The 20,617-nt window shown below is 46.1% G+C and overlaps 2 long non-coding RNA genes across 4 annotated transcripts in view; one reads left to right on the top strand and one right to left on the bottom strand.

Moving 5' to 3' along the window:
• LOC127032372 (uncharacterized) overlaps nucleotides 1-8,950 on the bottom strand; it is a 19,298-nt gene extending 10,348 nt beyond the window's left edge. Inside the window, exon 1 of the long non-coding RNA XR_007768780.1 lies at nucleotides 8,800-8,950. This is a non-coding gene — a long non-coding RNA (uncharacterized LOC127032372). The remainder of the gene's footprint in view (nucleotides 1-8,799) is intronic.
• Nucleotides 8,868-20,617, top strand: LOC127032366 (uncharacterized). 3 transcript variants are annotated; one of them, XR_007768772.1, is made up of 3 exons: nucleotides 8,876-8,955; nucleotides 9,727-9,818; nucleotides 20,385-20,617. It is a non-coding gene; the product is annotated as an uncharacterized LOC127032366 (long non-coding RNA). The 3 variants fall into 3 exon arrangements; XR_007768771.1 differs by lacking the exon at nucleotides 20,385-20,617 and adding an exon at nucleotides 11,029-11,291; XR_007768770.1 differs by lacking the exon at nucleotides 9,727-9,818 and having other exon boundaries at nucleotides 8,868-8,955.

Raw genomic sequence — 20,617 nt, 5'->3', positions numbered from 1 at the left:
TCCATGCCCAAGCTGCTATAGAATGGGAGATCCAGAACATGCTACAGATGGTATAATCCGCTCATCTACCAGTGCATGGGCATCTCCAGTGGTTCTGGTACCCAAACCAGATGGGGAAATACGCTTTTGCGTGGACTACCGTAAGCTAAATGCGGTAACTCGTCTGGACAACTATCCAATGCCACGCACCGATGAGCTATCGGAGAAGTTGGGACGTGCCCAGTTCATCTCTACAATAGACTTAACCGAGGGGTACTGGCAAGTACCGCTAGATGAACCTGCCAAGGAGAGGTCAGCATTCGTCACCCATGCAGGGGTGTATGACTTTAATGTCCTTCCTTTCGGGCTGCAAAATGCACCCACCACCTTCCAGAGGCTGGTAGATGGTCTACTAGCAGGACTGGGTGAATATGCAGTTGCCTACCTCGATGATGTGGCCATTTTTTCTGACTCCTGGCCCGAACACCTAGAACACCTGGAAAAGGTCTTTGAGCGCATCAGGCAGGCCGGACTAACTGTTAAGGCCAAAAAGTGTCAAATAGGCCAAAACAAAGTAACTTACCTGGGACACCAGGTGGGTCGAGGAACCATAAACCCCCTACGGGCCAAGGTGGATGCTATCCAAAAGTGGCCTGTCCCAAAGTCAAAGAAACAGGTCCAATCCTTCTTAGGCTTGGCCGGGTACTACAGCCGATTTGTACCACACTACAGCCAAATCGCTGCCCCACTGACCGACCTGACCAAAAAGACCCAGCCAAATGCAGTTAACTGGACGGATGAGTGTCAAAAGGCCTTTACCCAACTTAGGGCGACGCTCATGTCTCATGCATCTGAGCGTGGTATAGGAGCAGTTCTCATGCAGGAAGCAACGGATCACAACTTCCATCCTGTTGTGTTTCTCAGGAAGAAACTGTCTGAGAGGGAAAGTCACTGGTCAGTCAGTGAAAAGGAATGCTACGCCATTGTGTACGCCCTGGAAACGCTACGCTCATATGTTTGGGGACGGCGATTCAAGCTACAAACTGACCATGCTGTGCTAAAGTGGCTTCATATTGCCAAGGGGAACAACAAGAAATTTCTTCGTTGAAGTTTAGCTCTCCAAGATTTTGATTTTGAAATTCAGCACATTTCAGGAGCTTCTAACAAAGTAGCTGATGCTCTCTCCCGTGAGAGTTTCCCAGAATCCAGTAGTTAAAAAGTGTTCTTAAAGTGTAAAAGTCTGTTAGTTATATACTTAGTGGTATATGTAAAGGTGCATGTGTTGTATTAATCTGTTTATTTTAAAGTTCTAGGAGGAAATCGCTGCCAGTGAGGTTCCCTACTGTCTGCAATTTGGGGGGCGTGTCATAAACAGATAGCTAAGGGTTAATGTTCTTTTACCTGTAAAAGGGTTAACACAGGGAACCTGAAACACCTGACGAGAGGACCAATCAGGAAACAAGACTTTTTCAAATCTGAGTGGAGGGAAGTTTTGGGTGTGAGTTCTTTGTTCTTTGTCTTGGGTCTGACCCTCTCGGCTCTGAGAGTGATTTTTCTATCTCCTGGCTTTCTAATCTCCTGTTTCCAAGTTGTAAGTACAAGGATAGTAAGACAATAGGTTTATATTGTTTTCTTTTGTATTTACATGTGTGTAGTTGCTGGAGTGTTTTGAATTGTATTCTTTTTGGATAAGGCTGTTTATTCATTTTTTCCCTTTAAACAATTGACCCTGTATATTGCCACCTTGATACAGAGACTATATATTATGTCCTTTTTCTTTCTTTTTTATATAAAGCTTTCTTTTTAAGACCTGTTGGAGTTTTTCTTTAGTGGGGACTCCAGGGAATTGAGTCTGCAGCTCACCAGGGAATTGGTGGGTGGAAGAAGTCAGGGGGAAAATCTCTTTGTGTTAGATTTACTAAGCCTGACTTTGCATACCCTCTGGGTGAGGGGGGGGAGAGAGATTAGCTCTCTCGGTACTTGTGTTTCCAGGACTGGAAGCAGGGAATCTCCTAGGGTCGTCCAGGGAGGGGAACCTGGGAGGAAGTAACAAGGAAACAAGGGGAGGGGGTTATTTCCCTTTGTTGTGAGACTCAAGGAATCTGAGTCTGGGGGTCCCCCAGGGAAGGTTTTAGGGAGACCACAGTGAGCTAGGCACTGTATAATTCCTGGCTGGTGGCAGCTTTACCATGTCCAAGCTGGTAACTAAGCTTGGAGGTTTTTATGCTAACACCCATATTTTGGACGCTAAGGTCCAGATCTGGGAAAAAATGTTATGACAGAGCCTCATTATCCCTATTGTACAGAAGGGAAAACTGAGGCACAGAGCTGGGAAGGGACTTGACACAGACACTATTAGCTGTACTTGGTTTGTTACATTTTCTGGCAAACCTTGACGCAGAAGCAGCAAGATCAATTCAGGCCAAGGGTTTCTGACAACCACAGCAGTAGGCCACCTATACAGCTGGTTAGCAGGCCCTATCCAGGACCACCGCTGAGCCCATCCCCAGAATATATAGCTAGGACTTGCCCTAGACAGGAATGCTGAGATGTCCCTGTGACAGATAAGGCAATTTCCTTGAAAATTCCTATTGAATTAAGTTTAAGTATCTTTAGAGAGTCCACCGTATCATGTAAATAGTTTGTGGCAGTGATACTGTCCATGATTTGCGAGCCATGTGGCTCTTTTACGTGTAGCCTGCGGCTCTTCAAGGCTCCCTCCCAGAGCGCTGCAAACCAGGGCCACCCAGAGGATTCAGGGGGCCTGGGGCAAAGCAATTTCAGGGGCCCCTTCCATAAAAAAAATTGCAATATATATTCTCCTGGGGGCCCTTGCAGGGCCCAGGGCAAATTGCCCCACTTGCTCCCCCTTACGGGCGGCCCTGGGAAAAATAAACCTTCTGCATCTCAGCACAAACCTAGCTTTGAGAAAACTTCTTTACAAGGTATCACTGGTTCTCAGCATCAGCTAGTGCTAAAAGGCACTAAAACTCATTAAAACGGTTGGACAAATATTTTCCATCACAACTTTTTTTGGTTCGAAAACTAGGGGTTTTTAAAAAGCAGAAAAAAATCACGGACAATGTCTGCTTTCCTTCAAAATTTGTTGTTTTTTTTTTTAATTGAAAAGCTGAAATTAGTCTGCCAAAACCTGAATATGGTTTGGGGTTTCAGAGGTGTGTGGCCAAATATTTGCTGCTTGCTGTGTTTGATTGTTTAAAGAAACAATAAAAAAATTCTGCTTAAAAAAAATCCAAAACTTTTGAACCACCTCAGCTTGTGACAAAACGCCTGAGCCCATCCAGTCAGAGATTTTTCCAGGTTTCTGATACTCTGCTGGCTTCCTTGACTCTCATCTGTCTCCATAACTTTGGGTTCATTTAGTTTAGAACATAAGAACGGCCACACTGGGTCAAACCAAAGGTCCATCCAGCCCAGTATCCTGTCTACCGACAATGGCCAATGCCAAGTGCCCCAGAGGAAGTGAATCTAACAGGTAATGGTCAAGTGATCTCTCTCCTGCCATCCATCTCCATTCTCTGACAAACAGAGGCTAGGGACACCATTCCTTACTCATCCTGGCTAATAGCCATTAATGGATTTAACCTCCATGCATTTATCTGTTTCCTAGAGACTGGCTCCATGGGATCCTTCACAAACTGGAGACAGTTACTGTGGGTTTGTCTTTAGTATGCTTATGTACATATTCCACAAACTGAGCATTTGAGCTTGGTCCAGAATCTGGGATGAGCCTATGTTGTGAAAACTGAAATGCTCAAAATAGCACATCCATGTGAATGGACACAGGGTGCTAAAATTTAATTAACCCAGGGGTTCTCAAACTGGGGGTCATGAGGTTATTACTGGGGGTCGTGAGCTGTCAGTTTCCACCTCAAACCCTGCTTTGCCTCCAGCATTTTTAATAGTGTTAAATATACAAAAAAGTGTTTTTAATTCATAAGAGTGGGGTTGCACTCAGAGGTTTGCTATGTGAAAGGGGTCACCAGGATGAAAGTTTGAGAACCACTGAATTAACCCCTCTGAAGCCTCAGGGAATGCAGGAGAGGGGGGTCTCCCTCGGTAGTGTGGGGAAGGATATTGCTCTTCTCATGTGATCCCTCCCCCAGTGGCTAATTTTAAATGAAACTACAACCCTCCCCTGATATGAATCTCCCTATGGCACTGAAATTAAATATAGACTATAACTTGGCATTTGAGGAGTGAAAGGGATGGTAGCCCTAATGGAAAAGCTAACACCTTGGCTCTTCTGCAAGCCTCAAACTGCTGAATGAGCTTTAGGATAGGGAAGGCTGTGCCTCCCAAACAGCTTGGCCCTGCCCCCTATCCAACCCCCACCCACTTCCTGCCCCCCGACTGCCCACCCCCCTCAGAATCCCCGACCCATCCTGCTCCTTGTCTCACCATCCCCCTGAGACACCACCACCCGGGGGACCCCACCCCTGCTCCCTGTCCCCTGACTGCCCCAACCTCTAGCCACCCCCAGCTGAGTCCTGACAGACCCCTCCCAGAACGTCCACGATCCAATCCCCCCATTCCCTGTCCCCTGAACACCCACCCAACCTCTGCCCCCCCCCCGTGCCCTGACTGTCCCCGAGACTCCCTGCCCCTTAGCAACCCCCACCGGCCCCAGCTTCTTACCCCCAGCTCCCCCCTCACCCGGAGCCTCAGTGTGTCGCATCCATGGCCATTCCTGAACAGTGGTGCAGCGTGACTCCAGCGGGGCCTGAGATTCGCCCCACTCAGAGCCGCGTGGTAAGGGGCAGGGCTGCGAGCTCCTCCGCGCTCAGAGCCCCAGGGTAAAGCGGGCGAGGCCGTGAGCTTCCTCCACTCAGCCCGGAGCTCGCAGCCTCACCCCCTTATCACGCGGCTCTGAGCGGGGTGGAGCTCAGGCCCTGCAGAAGCCACGCTGCACCGCTGTTCAGGGACGGCCCTGGATGCGCTGAGGCTCCGGGAGAGGGGTGGAGATGGGGTTGGGTCGGGCTGGGGCAGGCGCCTCAGCCGTTCTCTTGGGGGTCCCTGCGGAGCCCAGGGCCTGGGGCAAATTACCCCACTTGCTCTCCCCCCCCAGGCGGCCCTGCTGCAAACAGCTGATTTGCGGTGGTCCTGGAGGGAGATAGTCCCCGCTCCTCCCTCTCCATCCTGGAGTGCCACAAAGAGCTGAAAATTTATTTGGACTTTTGGATTTATTTAAAAGACTAAGGTCTTTTAAGCAGTAATAACAATGGTGGGGTAAGTTCCAATAAGGATGTAAGTAGTGTAACTTGTATCAATTTATCACATATTTGCTGTGCAAAACACTTGTAACTCACGGCAATGGGATATTCTGTTGGGGAAAAATTCAGGGGTGGCATAAATGAGTGAATCTCCCACTGAAATCAATGGAAACTGAACCTATTTATAGAAGGGATGAATTTGACTCTGGGAATATTGGAGATGGTGTAAGTAAATGTGTTTGTGGTGGAGGGCTGCTTTATCTTACACCCAGCTTAGATTATTTTCCTGCTGAAGACCCTCTATTTGAAATTTTTAGGGCATTTGGTTGTATTTATAGTTAGATGTTTAATATTATTGGATGTGTGAGTTTGGTGGGGTGGTGCGTAGGGCATACAGTAGCCATGTGGCTCTTTTGGTTAACCGTGGTTGCAAATGTGGCTTCCAAGTCACAGAACTGTGAGTATCACTGATGTTTGTATTATTGCGGGCCAGGGTTGCATGTGATCTCTCTCTACGGGAAGATGTGATGTGAACACTGGGAAGCGTTATGAACTATTCAACCATGTGCCAGACAAGAATTGAGTTTTGGGCCCAACCAGGTGAAGGGGTTTGCCTGTGGAATCTCTAGGGAGAGGAGAATGCAAATTTCCCACCTCCATGTGTGCAAAAGCCCAGCCTTTGGGAGCTACGCCCCAAGGAGAGGGGTGTTGTCTGCTCATCACCTGGACCGGGAAGCTGGGCATCAGAGGCTAAAGCGGGATAAAGGACAGACTGATCTCTTCACGGGCTGCTTGGTCTGAGCGAACGCTGTTACAAACTTGTAGCCACGGAAAACCCCGTGTGGGGTGTCAAGGACTGACTCCCAGCTAAGCCCCTGGTGGTTGTTGCAGTGGGAGTGATCTCCGCTCAGCATATTAGGATGCGTGTTGGTTCTTTTATTGTTTTTAATATCACAGGCACCGACCTTCATTTTGCTAGGTGGGCCCTGCCCCAACCCTGCCTCTTTCCCCAAGGCCCTGCCCTCTCTCCACCTCTTCCCACCCCACCCCCCCAGTGCCCTGCCCTTGCTCTGCCTTTTCTGACCCCTGCTCTGCCTCCTCCCTAACATCACCCTCCTGCTGCCAAACAGCTGATCGGCAGGTGACTGGTGGGTGCTAAGCACCCACAATTTTTTTTTTCCACTGGTACTCACGACTGGTGAATTCTCCATATCCCTATTATCCCATTGGCATATCAGCTCTAAAGCCCAATGTTGACTTTGAAGTGTCAACATTAACTATGTAATCACTGATTGCTTTAGGAGCAGATGGCAAGGGCAGGAAAGAGAGTGGGAGTAATGCCCCAAGGAGTGGGAATTGTTGCAGGGAAGGAAATGCAGAAGAAAGGAGAGACAGAGGAACAAGAGAGAAAGGGCTTGTCTATAGGCACAGGTTGCATCACTATAACCAGAGGGGTGAATTTAAACCAATTTAGTTAAGCTGTGCAAACTCCTGAGTGCATGCTCTTAGGTTTAAACTTAAATAAAGGCAGAAGTAGCAGTGGGCCTAAAGGTGAGGCTATTTTGTCATTGAAGGATACTGGATGAGGCAATAAGGCACTCAGTAAATACAAGTACAGTCATTATTATTTTTCGTTTGTATTACAGTAGCACCCAGAGGCAGGGCCCCCATGCTAGGTACAGTACAGACGTATAACACAGAGACAGTCCCTGTCAGAAGGAGGGCACAATCTAAGGGTCTGCCCATGCTGCAATCAGGAGTTGCAGTATCTGAGTCATCTTTCGTCCAGCGAGATCAAAGTGAGCCAGGGTAACCACAGCCGCACGCAACCAAGGGAGCAAGGGCAGAGGTGTGAGCTAGCATGCACTTTGCGCAGCCGAGGCTGAAGCCCATGCTGCCATGGCTACAGAGCTATTGTTACTGGAGCTAGCTCTGGTATTCTAGCTCCATACGTCTACACAAACTGCAGTCACACCTCCCAGCTGCAGTGTAGATGTAGCCTAAATCCAAGGCAAGAGGTGAAGCACCAGGTACCAATGAGATAGTTATGACCAGTGGGCTATGCAGCAGTCACAGCAATCCCGCTGCCTGACCATGGCCAAGTGTTTTGTAAGCAGCAGAGCAGGAATTTGGGTGTTTTTCTTCATGCCTCAGCTACTGGCATCTGTGGTTATCTCAGCTTTCATTTTAGAACAAACAAACAAACAAAAAACCCTCAAAGTTTCTAGCCCACATGTTTGGTAAGAAAAACTCAAGAATGTGAGGTGAGGGCAGCTAAAGGCTCGGAAGCCAGAAGGTAAAGAAAGAAGATCCAAATGGATTACTTAAAAAAAAATTGCATGATTTTTATGCCAATCTCGTGATGACGCATGATTTTTGGACACCTCTCTTCCCTATGCCACCCAGCTCAGTCCTACCCCTCCCCTTCTCCCTCTCCATACTATCCTGCCCTGCTCCCCTCTCCCTCCTCCATACAGCTCAACCAAGGGTAACCACCCCTGAAATGCAAAGAAACTTGCATTCCCCTCACAAGGCAATTGGGCTGCAATCCCAATCATAAGGCAACTCCACAAGAGCCATTTAGAGTATCCAGAGACACAATTATTGATAGCACCAAGCTGTTCCTCACTGTCCTCTCGCATGTGCCCATGGTGTTGCTGCAGAAGGGGGAACCCTGCAGCATCTTTATCTGACCCCAGACACTTTTAATGTGTACCAGATCCCCCTGTACTGTGATCAGGCACATTTTTAGACCCACATTAAAAAAAAAAACCAAGAACGCAAATTAAATGATTGTTCCTTTACCTGGCAAATCTATTAAAAACCCCAGCCCTGTCCTACCCCTCCCCTCTCCATGCCACCCAGAGCAGCCCTCCCTTCTGCTCCCATGCAGACCAGCCCTACCCCATCCCTCCCCTCCCGCTTCACTCTCTCCCAGCCCAGATCACAAAGCCCCGCCCATCCCCACTATGCTCCCAAGCCCTCTCTCCCTTCTCATACAAACCAGCACCACCCCGCCTTGCGCGCAGGCGCAGTAATGCCCTCAAGCACCAAACGCTTTCTGCGTTCTTGTGTCCCCTTCTTCCCCTCGTAGGACGTCAGGGTCAGGCTCGCTCTCCGGTGCCGCCATTATGGGGTGGGTCTCCCATGACTCGCACGGAGCAAATCCCGCCCCCCCCCCTTACGCGGAGGGCAGGACGGCGGCAATGGGACCCAGGCGTCCTGCACGGAACCGCCCCGCGGCCCCCCCCCATGCGGGGCGAGGAGCGCGCCTAGCAGCCCCTCCCCCCTCCGCCTCCTTCCCGAGGAGAACGAGTCCCCCTCCCCCCGGACCTCACTCTGACGGGGGGGCGAAACCCCCAGGGCCGCCCCCTTCAGTGCGGCGAGGGGGAGATAGAGCGTTCCCCCCGCTTCACCCCCCCCAATAGAGGTGCCCCCAGGGTGAGTGTAGGAAGAGGGGAGCCCCAGCATAGCTGCCCCCCCGAAAGAGGGGAGGATGGGGATGACCCCAGGAGAGCTCCCCCCGTAAAGCGCGAGGTGCACCCCACTGCCCCATGCAGGAAGAGAGAAGGGGGGGGTCTCTCACATTTGCCCCCTGCTCCAGTTCCTCTTCTCCCACCAAAAGACAAGGGCAGCCCAGCTCCCAGAGGGTGAGAAGATACCAGCTTTCCATGCACTCCTGCTGCAGCGCCTGCGGGCCAGCAAATCTCGTCTGGATGCTGCCTGCAGCTCTCCTGGCTCGGTAATACCCTGTTACCTAAACTTCTGTCCTTAGCTAAACTACTGCAGCATTGGCCCAGCTCTTTGTAATACACCGCCGGAAAGGGTTTAACCTTAAAAACCGTCTGAGACAAGACTGTGAGTCATAAAGAAGTGTCATAATTCGCTTCACAAGTGAGAAGCCAGAATGAGACAGTTCATTTCCTCACCAGCTAGGAGGATATATTCTTATTTGATGGATCACTGGGATGATTCCCTGCTCTGTTCATTCCCCCTGGGGCACCTGGCATTGGCCACTGTCGCAAGACAGGATGCTGGGCTAGATGGGCCTTTGGTCTGAACCAGTTTGGTCGCTCTTATGTTCAGTTTGAAAAACGGCAAAGCAATGTGTGACAGTGTGAAATATGGCCCGTGAAAGGGTCTCATCTGTGTTTGTGTGAGGTGCCCCTCAGAACACAGGTGTATAAGGGATTGAAGTGGATTTGCTATCCCCCACTAGTGTGAAATGGGGGCTCTGAGTGGGTCCCACCTGGATTTGAATTTGAGGTGTTTTTTACTTTGAGGGCATTTGGGTGTGTAAGCAAGTGTAGGCAGAGAGTGAGGTCTTTAGTCCTTCTCTGTCAGAGGTAGATTCATCAGGCATCTTTCCCAGATATAGTGTGGGTTTGGAGTTTGATTCCCCACTACATCAAGCATTAGCTTAACTAATGTTGGAAAATATGGAAATGCAGAGTTAACTTTATCTAAATAACCCTAAATCTGGCCCCATCACCTTCTGTCCTACCCATGACAGATACCCTTTCCCTTGGAATATTCTGCCCTCCATGTCCATGGCCTGAATTTCTTGATTTTTGTGGCACACTGCCAAGCTCATCTACACTAAAGGTGAGATGTGTGGCTAATGTGAAAGTGTATGGGGGGGGGGGGGTGTTAAGGTGCCGTGATCACATCTGGTGATTCAGTGGTGTGTGGAGGAGGAAGTGATGCTGTTTTGGTCAAGTTTTACTTCATATCACCTATGTCCATGTGTTTTGTACATGTGTGTTCAGCATGGGTCCTCTTTGGTGTGAAACTTGTTTGTCTGAAAGCTAAATAACTAAATAGATACATGCTGGTGATAACTGTCAGAACTAGTTGACATCTTAATGCTTGTCTATCTTGGCAGTTTGACATGGTCCCTGGGAAACAAGCACTGTACACTTAAGTTTAGTAGTTGGCTGTGGACTCTTAAGAAGTCTTCAGTTTTTGAGCATTGGGTCTCATTAGCAATATCCCTCATAGGTTATGGAGCAGGAAACATGTAATTGAACCACAAGTGTATACAGGATTCAGGGCTTCCAGGTTAAAATAAAGTCTTGCCGCGTATATGTAATAAAGGTGGTTAAAATGGCTGTGAAACTCCTTGTGGCTGGTGTGAGGGAATATCAGGGGGGCGGAGGGGGAAGAGAGAAGAGAAGAGGCTGGATAATTTTTGCATTGTAGCTGAAGTGGAGAGACCGGCTTGGCAAATTGGCCTTCTCTTCACTAGGAACAAAAAGTGTGTTTAACATGTGTTAGCACCTTAATGCAGACAGAGCAAGTTGTATTTTAACATGTATTAGCTAGTCAAGGTAAAACCTGTGCTACCTCCAGTGGTTGACTTCCCCGCTGCCCCTAGCTAACACGTAAAAACCCTAGTATAGAGAGGGCAATTTGTATTTTAACATGTCTGCAACACCTGGCACACCAGGCTCTGTTAGATGGCTGGTTGTGTGCTCCTTTCACAGTAAACGGAGAGGCAGGTCCTGTAAGCACTGCAAACACTAGGCTCAGGCTCAGCCCTTGGTAGGTTCCCTTTAAATACACCCAGTAAGTGAGGGAGGAGTCTTTAGGAGGGCTGGCAGGAAAGAAAGGGTGAATATACCCTAAGTCATTGGCCTCAGATCCTACAAACATTTAAACACCTACTTAACTTAATGCACGAGTAGTCCCAGTCAATGAGACTGTTAAGTCACACATATGCAATGCATAAATGTACGTATAGCTCCATCCAGTAGACTGTCTCAGTTAAGCTTTGGGTATTAAGTTTATTAATCTCCCGCTCCTTGCTTTTCAGGAAATTCCCCAGGTGTATGTGGGCAGACTCACGGAGCAGTTTCTGATCAAGTGTCATTTCATAATTCTCCTCACTCAAACAAACCCCAGTTCGAGCCCTTGTTCTCTATCCAGCTGATTCTTCAGAAGATACTTCTCCACTTGTTGAACTTTTGCAGGTTTCCCAAGTGGAGAAGGCACAAATGAAAGTGTTGTTTAGTTCTAAATAGTTGTTGTTGTTGATTATTTATATCCTGGCAGCACCAGTCAGAGCCCAGAATCTCATGGTGCTGTCTTTAACTATTAAAAAGGGAGTTGCTTAATAGGTGGAGAAAGCCTCTCAGTTTGAGGTGGTTTGCTATATCCTGTCTATAAGTAGGTAAAAACATAATGTGAAACTAGGGGTTTGTCTACAGTACTGTGCCGGGTTGATCTAAGATACGGAACTTCAGCAACACAAATAACATAGCTGAAGTCAACATACTTAGATCTCCTTACTGCAGTGTCTTTACTGAGGTAAGTCAACAACTGATGCTCTCCGTCAACTCCGCTTGTGCTCCTCATTCTGGTGGAGTACCAGAGTCGACAAGAGAACACTCAACGGTCGATTTATTGCATCTCTGTACTAGACGCAATAAATTGATCCCCGCTGGATTGATTGCTGACACTGATCTGGCGGGTAGTGTAGACAAGCCTGAGGACTGGTTGAAGCCATGAATACCTCCCTCTAATGAGCAGAGATCAGAAATGAGTCTGTCTGTGGTTGGGTTTGATTTTCTGAAATCTTGTGTTAGTGAGAGATTACTGGAAGGTTTATCCTATTTTAGGGTTTTCTAGAGCACCAAATCACCATACTATCTAAGTTTGTGGTTACGGCTTTGAAGTGCAGGAGGTCAGACTAGATGATCAGATTGGTCCCTTCTGACCTAAGTCTATGAGTGTGTTTTTCTTCTCAGTGAAAGCAAAGCATCCTCTGTCATACTGAGATCCCTATGTGTTTTAACTGTTATTGCTTTGAAGGGCAAGTTCTCTTTCTTGGTGGAAACATTGTCATACTAAGATTTCTATTTGAACTGATGGATTATTTATATATTGGTATATTACAAATTGTTGTTGTTATTCAAGGTTGCCTGTTCATATTCCCACTGATGGGTAGAAAGTCCTCAGTGGCGGAACCCTTTCCGCATTATGCTCTTTAGGAACTTTATGACTTCACTCTTATGGCACCGTGGAATGAGATATCAGGGATGTGTCTCCTTATCACCGCATTTCCTTTCTTTCTATGGGTGTCTCTTCATTCCTGTAGTCTAGTTTGACCAGACTTCAAGCTCTTCATACCTTTAATTTTATAATCGGGTAGGTCTTCACTGCAGTTAACTCGGATGACAGACACTGGGGTCTGTGCACCTGGTTTAGCTTGGACTGGGTGAGATCAGCCACACTGGAAAGCTATACTCAAATCACTGTGTCCTGGTGGGGCACTCACTTGTGTGAGTCACTAGGACTTCTGGGGCCATATCCCATGATTCTTTGTGCTGCAGGAAGCTGAGCTGCTCTGTGATTCTATATTGTAAAGGCCAAAAGTATTCAACAAAGAATTAGATAAATTCATGGAGGATGGGTCCATCAGTGGCTATTAGCCAAGATGGGGTTGCATCCCTGACCAAGTTCTGGATGTCTCTGAACCTTTGAACCAAGAAGCTGGGACTGCACTACAGGGTGAATCACTTGATAAATTGTCCTGTTCACTCCCTCTCAAGCATCTGGCACCGACCACTGTTGGAAGATAGGATGCTAGGCTAGATCACCATGGGTCTGACCCGGTGTGGCTATTCTTATGTCTTGCTATGATGCCTAGGCAGCTGGTTTGCTGTGACTGCTACTTATGCTGATAATTGTCTCATTATTTCCTTCTGCTCCCGTCTGTTACATTTACCTGTTGTGTCTCACCTTATACTTAGCCTGTAAGCTCTTTTGGGCAGGGACTGTCTTTGTTATATTTGTACATTGTCTAGCACTGTGGCATCCTGGCCTCTGGGAAATGTCTTCAGTACAAATAATGATAATTGGTTTTAATTCTTGCTGGAATGTCAAGTATCCTGCACTCTACTACATAGGTGAATGGGGTAGTCCTTCACCTGGCAGCTGGGGTAATGGGGATTTAACCATCACTGGACTTTCTCTTTGTTGGGCTGCAGAACACCCTTTTGCATTCTAGAAAGCCCTCTGTCATGAAGTGTTATTCACAGAACTAGATTAGATTTTCTGCAGGGGCATCTTACAATACAAGTCTGCACCAGTCACTCTGTCCTGAACTATTTGCTGCATCTTAATGGACTGTCACTCTCTGTTATAAAGTTCTGTTTTCCTGCCATCTCAATTTATAGTTCTGTGGATTGGGGTGAAGGTGTTTAATAAACCTTGATATGGTCAGATGATGAAAGGGCTGATTAATGCTTAACAACTGCTCGGAGACCCTATTCTGATGTTGAATTTGAATCTGGTACCAACAAGTCTGATGGGAGGCTCTTTTTGGGCAGCTAGGAGAATGCTCTTTATTCTACCTGTCCCTAAAGTCAGTTTTGTTGATGAACATAACATCTGGAGTACGAATGGGCACAGCCCAGTCTAACCTTCTCCCTAAAGGAGTCTCTGAAATCCACCTAAAATCAGCCTATTATATGGCAAGTATTTTGCCCTCAGGCCACACAACCAGAAGTGATTAAACTGCACACTTCAGATGCCAAGAGGGTCTTGAATTTCAATTTAAGCAGGGCAAAGCCTTTCAGAAAGTCTCTGACTTCCTGTGGAATAAGAGAAATACCTTCTTCTTTCATAGTGCTAAACCGATACGCACTGATGAAGGTGCTGCTACCTGTAGATCTTAGGGCTCATTCTGCCAGGGCCAAGGCTGCATCTGTGGATTATCTCCAGGAACGTTTAAGGTTTGCAAAGCAGCTGCAGGGAGTTCTGCACGTACATTTGCACAGCGCTACTTTAGATTTAGCAAACCACTGTGACACAAGGCTTGTGAGAGTGGGCTTACACATGGCTTGTTTAGTTGTCTTTAGTCAACCTTCCACCTGAGGTATACGCTGCCCTAACTCCCATCTCAAAGAAAAGATAATTTATTTACTAGTTCTTCCTAAGTGTTGTCTTTGCATAGTCATACCACCCATATCCTTCTTTTCCCTCAGAGTTCTCTGTACATGAGAGATTCAGGTGTAAGGAACTGAGGAGGTTACCTCTAGGAATGTTTATTGTGATGTTGAGGAGGTCAAAGGTTATAGAAAAGGTCAAATTCAAGTGGCCCTTATGGAACTAAAATGAACATGGCTATTAAAGAGCCGTAGAATGCCATACAGAGCCAGCCCTTCAGTCATTGTTACTGGTAACATCTTTTTATTAAAGATTATGAGACCAAATCTATAGAAGCTTGGATATGGAAAAAATTCTCAGGATGGAAAGGGCTTGGGTCTAATAATTCACCTTTACCAAAGTGTTTTCTCTTTGGCTTTTTCTCAGAAATGTTATTATGATTCCTAATGACTTGTATAGTTGTATCACCCTACGAAATGTGTTGAAATATATTGAAATTGGAAAAGGGCAACAAAAGTTATTAGGGGATGGAATGGCTTCTGTAGAAGGAGAGATTAATAACAGTGGGACTTTTCAGCTTGGAAAAGAGACAACTAAAGGGGTGATATTATAGAGGTCTATAAAATCATGACTGGTGTGGAGAAAGTAAATAAGGAAGTGTTATTTACTCCTTCCCATAACACAAGGACCAAATGAAATTAATAGGCAGCAGGTTTAAAAACAAACAAAGTAGTATTTCTTCACACAACGCCCAGTCAACCTGTGGAACTCCTTGCCAGAGGATGTTGTGAAGGCCAAGACTATAACAGGGTTAAAAAAAGAACTAGATAAGTTCATGGAGGATAGGTCCATCAATGGCTATTAGCCAGGATGGGCAGGGATGGTGTCCCTACCTCTGTTTGCTAGAAGCTGGGAATGAGCGACAGGGGATGGATCACTTGATGATCACCTGTTCTGTTCATTCTCTCTGGCACACCTGGCATTGGCCACTGTTGGGAGATAGGAGACTGGGCTAGATGGTCTGACCCAGTATGGCCGTTCTTATGGTCTCAGCTGGTTGTTTCTAAAAATATTTTGTCTCTGCTATTTGTCAGACTTCACTGAGGAAACATGCTCTTAATTTTGGACAGTAGTATATAAATGCTTTTACCACTTTCTGGGCTGCACTTAAAACTTACCAACCTAGCTATATTGGTCAGGGGTCCGATTCTTCCCTCCTCCCCCCACCAAACGACACAGCTAGGTCGACAGAGCTCCCCGGGTAGATTGCAGCTAAGCCAACAGAAGAGCACTTCTGTCAGCCTGGTTTATTTCATTTGGGGAGGTGGTGTTACTACACGGCTAGAAATATCTGCTTCTGTTAGTGGACATGTGTCTACAGTAGAGGGCTCTGCCAACGCTGCTGTGGTGACAGAGCTGTGCCAAGAAGCTCCGTAAGCATAGACAAAATCCCAATTTGTTATGTCTGTTTGTAGTTTGATGTTTAAATTGTTAAGATCTAATTTTTTTTAAATTATATTCTCTTATGAGAGTCTGCCTGTTTCTCTGGTATAGAATTTTGTTGTATGGGTCTAGTTGTGAATTGGGAGAAAAGCTGCATTGTAGCTGCCCCCCAAAATATGTAATTCCATGTGTGTCTGTGTCTCTGACAAGACATTTGTGATCTAAGCCCTGATTCTGCAAACTGTTAAGCATTAGTTTAACTAAGCATGAGTAATCTCACTGATTTCAATAGGGCTATGCATGAGCTTCACTTTACTCACATGATTAACCCCACTGAAGTCAATGGGATTGCTTATGTCCATGGTTCTCAAACTTTTGTATTGGTGACCCCTTTCACACAGCAAATGTCTGAATGTAACCCTCCCCCTTATAAATTAAAAAACACATTTTTATATTTAACACTATTATAAATGCTGAAAGCAAAGCAGGGTTTAGGGGTGGAGGCTGGCAGTTTAACTCTCACTTAACCTTGCAATCCCCAGAGGGGACATGATCCACTGTTTGAGAACCCCTGATTTATGTGCTTAAAGTTTATGTAAGAGTTTGCAGGAATGGGGTTCTAATTTGCGAGGTTGGTGACAGTGAGTCTGTCCCTTGGCATAAGACCTCATTGTTTTATAGCAGTGGCTGTGTAAAATAAATTGCCTTGGACGAGGGGGCGGGAGGGAGTGGAGAGAATAGCCTCTTTTACTGCTGGTTTTTGGCTGTTGCCAAAAGTTGTCACTTTTTCAGTGGAGAGTTAAGAAATATTTGTTTAGAAGACATGGGGCTTGTCTACACTGCAAAATTGTTGACAAAACTTGTCTTTCGCGGGTACTTAAAAAAAAACCCCGCAAGAGACAAAATTTTGCTGACGCAAGCAGCAGCGTGAACATGGCTTTGTCGGCAGAAACGCATGCCGAATGCGTGTCTAAGAATGCTATGACACTACTGTCATAAACAGATAGTCAAGGGTTAATAGAACAGAAGTATTTCATGTCTCTTTTGCCTGTAAAGGGTTAACAAGATCAGTGAGCCTGGCTGTCACCTGACCAGAGGACCAATCAGGGGACAGGATACTTTCAAATCTTGACGGAGGGAAGTTTGTGTGTGTGCTGTTAGTGTTTGGTTGTTGTTCTCTCTGGGTTCTGAGAGTGACCAGACGTGAAACCAGGTTTCTCTCCAATCTCTCTGATACAGTCACTTATGTGTCCAGAATAGTGAGTACTAGGTAAATAAGGCGAGTTAGGCTTATGTTTGTTTTCTTTATTTGCAAATGTGTATTTGGCTGGAAGGAGTTCAAATTTGTATTTTGCTGAAAGGATTTTAATTTGTACTTGTATACTTAGGCTGGGAGGGTATTCCCAGTGTCTGTAGCTGAAAGACCCTGTAACATATTCCATCTTAAATTCACAAAGATAATTTTTACTGTTTTTCTTTCTTTAATTAAAAGCTTTTCTGGTTTAAGAACCTGATTTTTTTTTTTAATTCTGGTGTGAGATCCCAGGGGACGGGGTCTGGATTCACCAGGGAATTGGTGGTGAGAAAGGAGAGAAGGGGGAGAGAAAGGTTAGTTTCTGTGTTAGGATTACTTTCTCTCTCAGGGAGAGTCTGGGAGGGGGAGAGAGAAGGAGCGGGGGAGGAGGTGGATTTTCCTCTCTGTTTTAAGATTCAAGGAGTTTGAATCACAGTGATCTTCCAGGGTAACCCAGGGAGGGGAAGCCTGGGAGAGGCAACGGTGGGGGAAAGGGTTTACTTTCCTTGTGTTGAGATCCAGAGGGTCTGGGTCTTGGGGGTCCCTGGGCAAGGTTTTTGGGGGGACCAGAGTGTACCAGGCACTGGAATTCCTGGTTGGTGGCAGCGCTACAAGTACTAAGCTGGTAATTGAGCTTAGAGGAATTCATGCTGGTACCCCATCTTTTGGACGCTAAGGTTCAGAGTTGGGGTTTATACCATGACAACTACTTTTTAAGAAATGCTTTTAGAATAGATAGTGGATTATACTAGATTTTGGGGTTTTGCAATGATTTTTTGCTTAGTGTTGTTTACTTATTCCTCTTGGACTTACCCCTAAACTAATTTTAAAAAAAGGATAGAGAAATGCATTGAGAGTTTTATATCTGTGGTTCTTAACCAAATATTAAAGCATAAAAGTGAATGTTGCCCACTTTATTTGTGTGTGTGGTTTGAGCTGTCAGTTTAATTCATGGGTTGGAGAGTGTGGGTTGACGTGTCTGCCGCTATGGCCCAGGGCAGGGAGGTGGCTGTCATGTTTAAATGGTTGGAGTGTATTAATTGATTTTTGGATATGAGGACCAGAGGCATTTCAAGATAACCCGACTGGCTACTTTATCAGCTTAAAAAAACCCCCAACCACTCAGGAGGCATCACAAAAATATCCTCCCCTTCTCCCAAAGGGCTCCTGGCTGGTGGGTTTGGTTAACTTGCCTGTTTGTTCTGGTTCTTCCCAAAACAAGCTGGAGTTGGAGAGATTATATTGTGCAACTGCATCCAAGTCCCTGCAGTTTGTGTGTGCTGGGTGTGGTGTGGAGTTAAAACCTCAGCAAAAGGAGCTGCAGCTTGCTGCATTCAGTGGTCACCCCAGCTGCGAGGATGCGCTGGAGGGTGACCCCCAGCCATACTCAGTCTGGCACCAGTCAGGGTGACCGGATAGAAAGTGTGAAAAATCGGGATGGGGTGGTAATAGGCACCTATATAAGAAAAAGCTCCAAATATCAGGACTGTCCCTATAAAAATCAGGACATCTCCCTCCAGCCCTTCCCCAGCGGGGCAGGGGTGCAGCACCGAGATGCAACAGCCCTGGCCACTAGCACCTACCCACAGGCTCAGCTTTCCCGGGCGCAGCTGGTTGAAAGGCTCTCCCAGCCCAGGGGCCCTACACCGCCCCCCCGCCATCTGCTTGCTGCTGCTGCTGGGAGATCACCAGGCATAGCTCCATGTGATTGCTGATCGAGGGAGAGAGACAGAGAGGTCAGCCTGGAGTTTTCTTGTCCCCTCCTCAAAGGTTTCCACTTTCCTGATCTGAGACAGGAACTTCACCAATCCTCCTTCCTCTCCCCTGCCAATCCAGGATGCATCCCCCTCTCCCCAGTGGGTTGTTATAGGGGGCAGCGGGGAGTTCCCACCTCCTGCGGTAGAAAAGGAAGAACCCATATCACACCCAAGGGCTCCCCCCAACTCCTGCACATACCTAGGTGCATCACTGCACTCATGTGTAGGACCAGGAAGTTCAAGGTAGTGTGACTGTAAAGGAAAATGGGACACTGAACAGGACTGGCTAAAGGCCTCCCCTCTCAGCTCTACAGTTTCTTTCTAAAGAAAATGGAACACGTTTTCCACTGCATGCCAGATCGTGAATGAATATTTCCAGGGATTTTCTCCCTTACTGGAGCATAAGTTATAAAAGCAGTGATCTTGGAAATAAAATTTGTTTATGACACGCTTATTACACACTATTATTAATTATCATTAAAACTAATACTGTATTACTTTATGAAAACAGCAACAGTCTCCCAAGATCTCACTTTTCTAGCTTGTATCACTTTGATTAAACCTGTTATAAGACAAGGCTCCTATGTTTCATCAAGGAGCATCAGATGTGAAACAGCATGAAGGTATTTAAGAAGCCAACTCAACTAAAGAGTTCCTCCTACATAAGCATTCAGGTCTTGAGCAGTCCAGGCAAATAACGCACATTACAAGAAAGCTTAAACTTGTTCATAATAATTTTAAAAACAGCAAAAAATATCCACGTCCCTTTCCATTTCTTATAAGGAGTCTTGAAGTTTAAATCTCCTCAGTGTGATGGATACACTTGCTTTGATCTGCATAGCTCTTGGAAGTCCCTGGGGCTTCAGGCTGCCAGCCCCACACTGTCCGGGTCCCTAAAGATGGCTTTGTCCACCATTAGGGATTTTTTTCCTGAGAACCCCCTGTAACATTTCACAAATCCCAGTTTGGGAACCACTATGGTAGAAAGAAGTGATCCTCCACTTCCTAGGGAAGGGGATATGTATCTTGCTACTCCCAATGCTGTAGGTACCTAAGACCATACAGATGTTAAGTTCTTGTTGTAACTTCACTGGTATTTAAACAATAAAGACAAAAAGACCCCAAACAAATGCATAACTCAAGCAGTCAACTGAATGGAAAAATAACCTTGTCCTAAGTAGAGTTTCTGTACTCCAAAAAGGGAAAAGACCCCATTAAGCCCACTTGTTATTTCCACATGCCAAAGGTTTTGTGATATTACATGGATGGCAGGAGTTAAAAAAAAAGATTTTCTAGGAAAGTTTCAAGGAAATCAGATGCAGAAAGATTCTAAAACTTCAGAACAAGGTAACTAGCCTGTCCTAATGCATTTAACTAATTTATAATACAACCGCAGGGAGCAAATAAAGAGGAAGGTTGGAAGGTTTTCAGAGATGAGAGTCTGGAAACATGGATCTTAACTGGAGGAACTGGGCATGCTCACTATTTTAATGTAGGTGCTGCCTCTTACTCCCATTGTGGCCTGACACAATGTAAACTTGCTGTTCCTCAGTTTTCCGATCTGCAAAATGGGGATGTTGGTAATGACCTAGCCCACTGCTATGTTGTGAGGACTTATTCATTAGTGGCCAGATTAATTTGTGAGAGGTATGTGCTAAGTCTGATCATTGCTGAGTTTGTTTAACCCATAACCACCACATAAAGTAGCTCTGTCTGGGCCTGTCAGTATTGCTAATTTTATGATGTCATCATAAGTCTTCTGATATTTAGAGTTTTTCCTTACAGCTACAGCTCTGGGTATCAAGTGATGACAGAATATCAGCTCTCATTTTAAAAGTAGTACATTTCTGGCTCTCCAGGACTGCATGTGACTGCTAAAGGCTCAAAAACCAGAAGGCAAAGAAAGAACCCACCATGTATTATTATTAATCTCATGATTTTTGGAGACCTGCCTCAGCATTTTTGAATCCTTGGGGCTGGCAATGCTGAATAAAAGTGGTGTGTTTAAAACTTGACAA

This window comes from Gopherus flavomarginatus, chromosome 12, assembly GCF_025201925.1.
Source record: "Gopherus flavomarginatus isolate rGopFla2 chromosome 12, rGopFla2.mat.asm, whole genome shotgun sequence".
Lineage (NCBI taxonomy): Eukaryota > Metazoa > Chordata > Testudines > Testudinidae > Gopherus > Gopherus flavomarginatus.
This window is presented reverse-complemented; position numbering and strand designations above follow the sequence as displayed.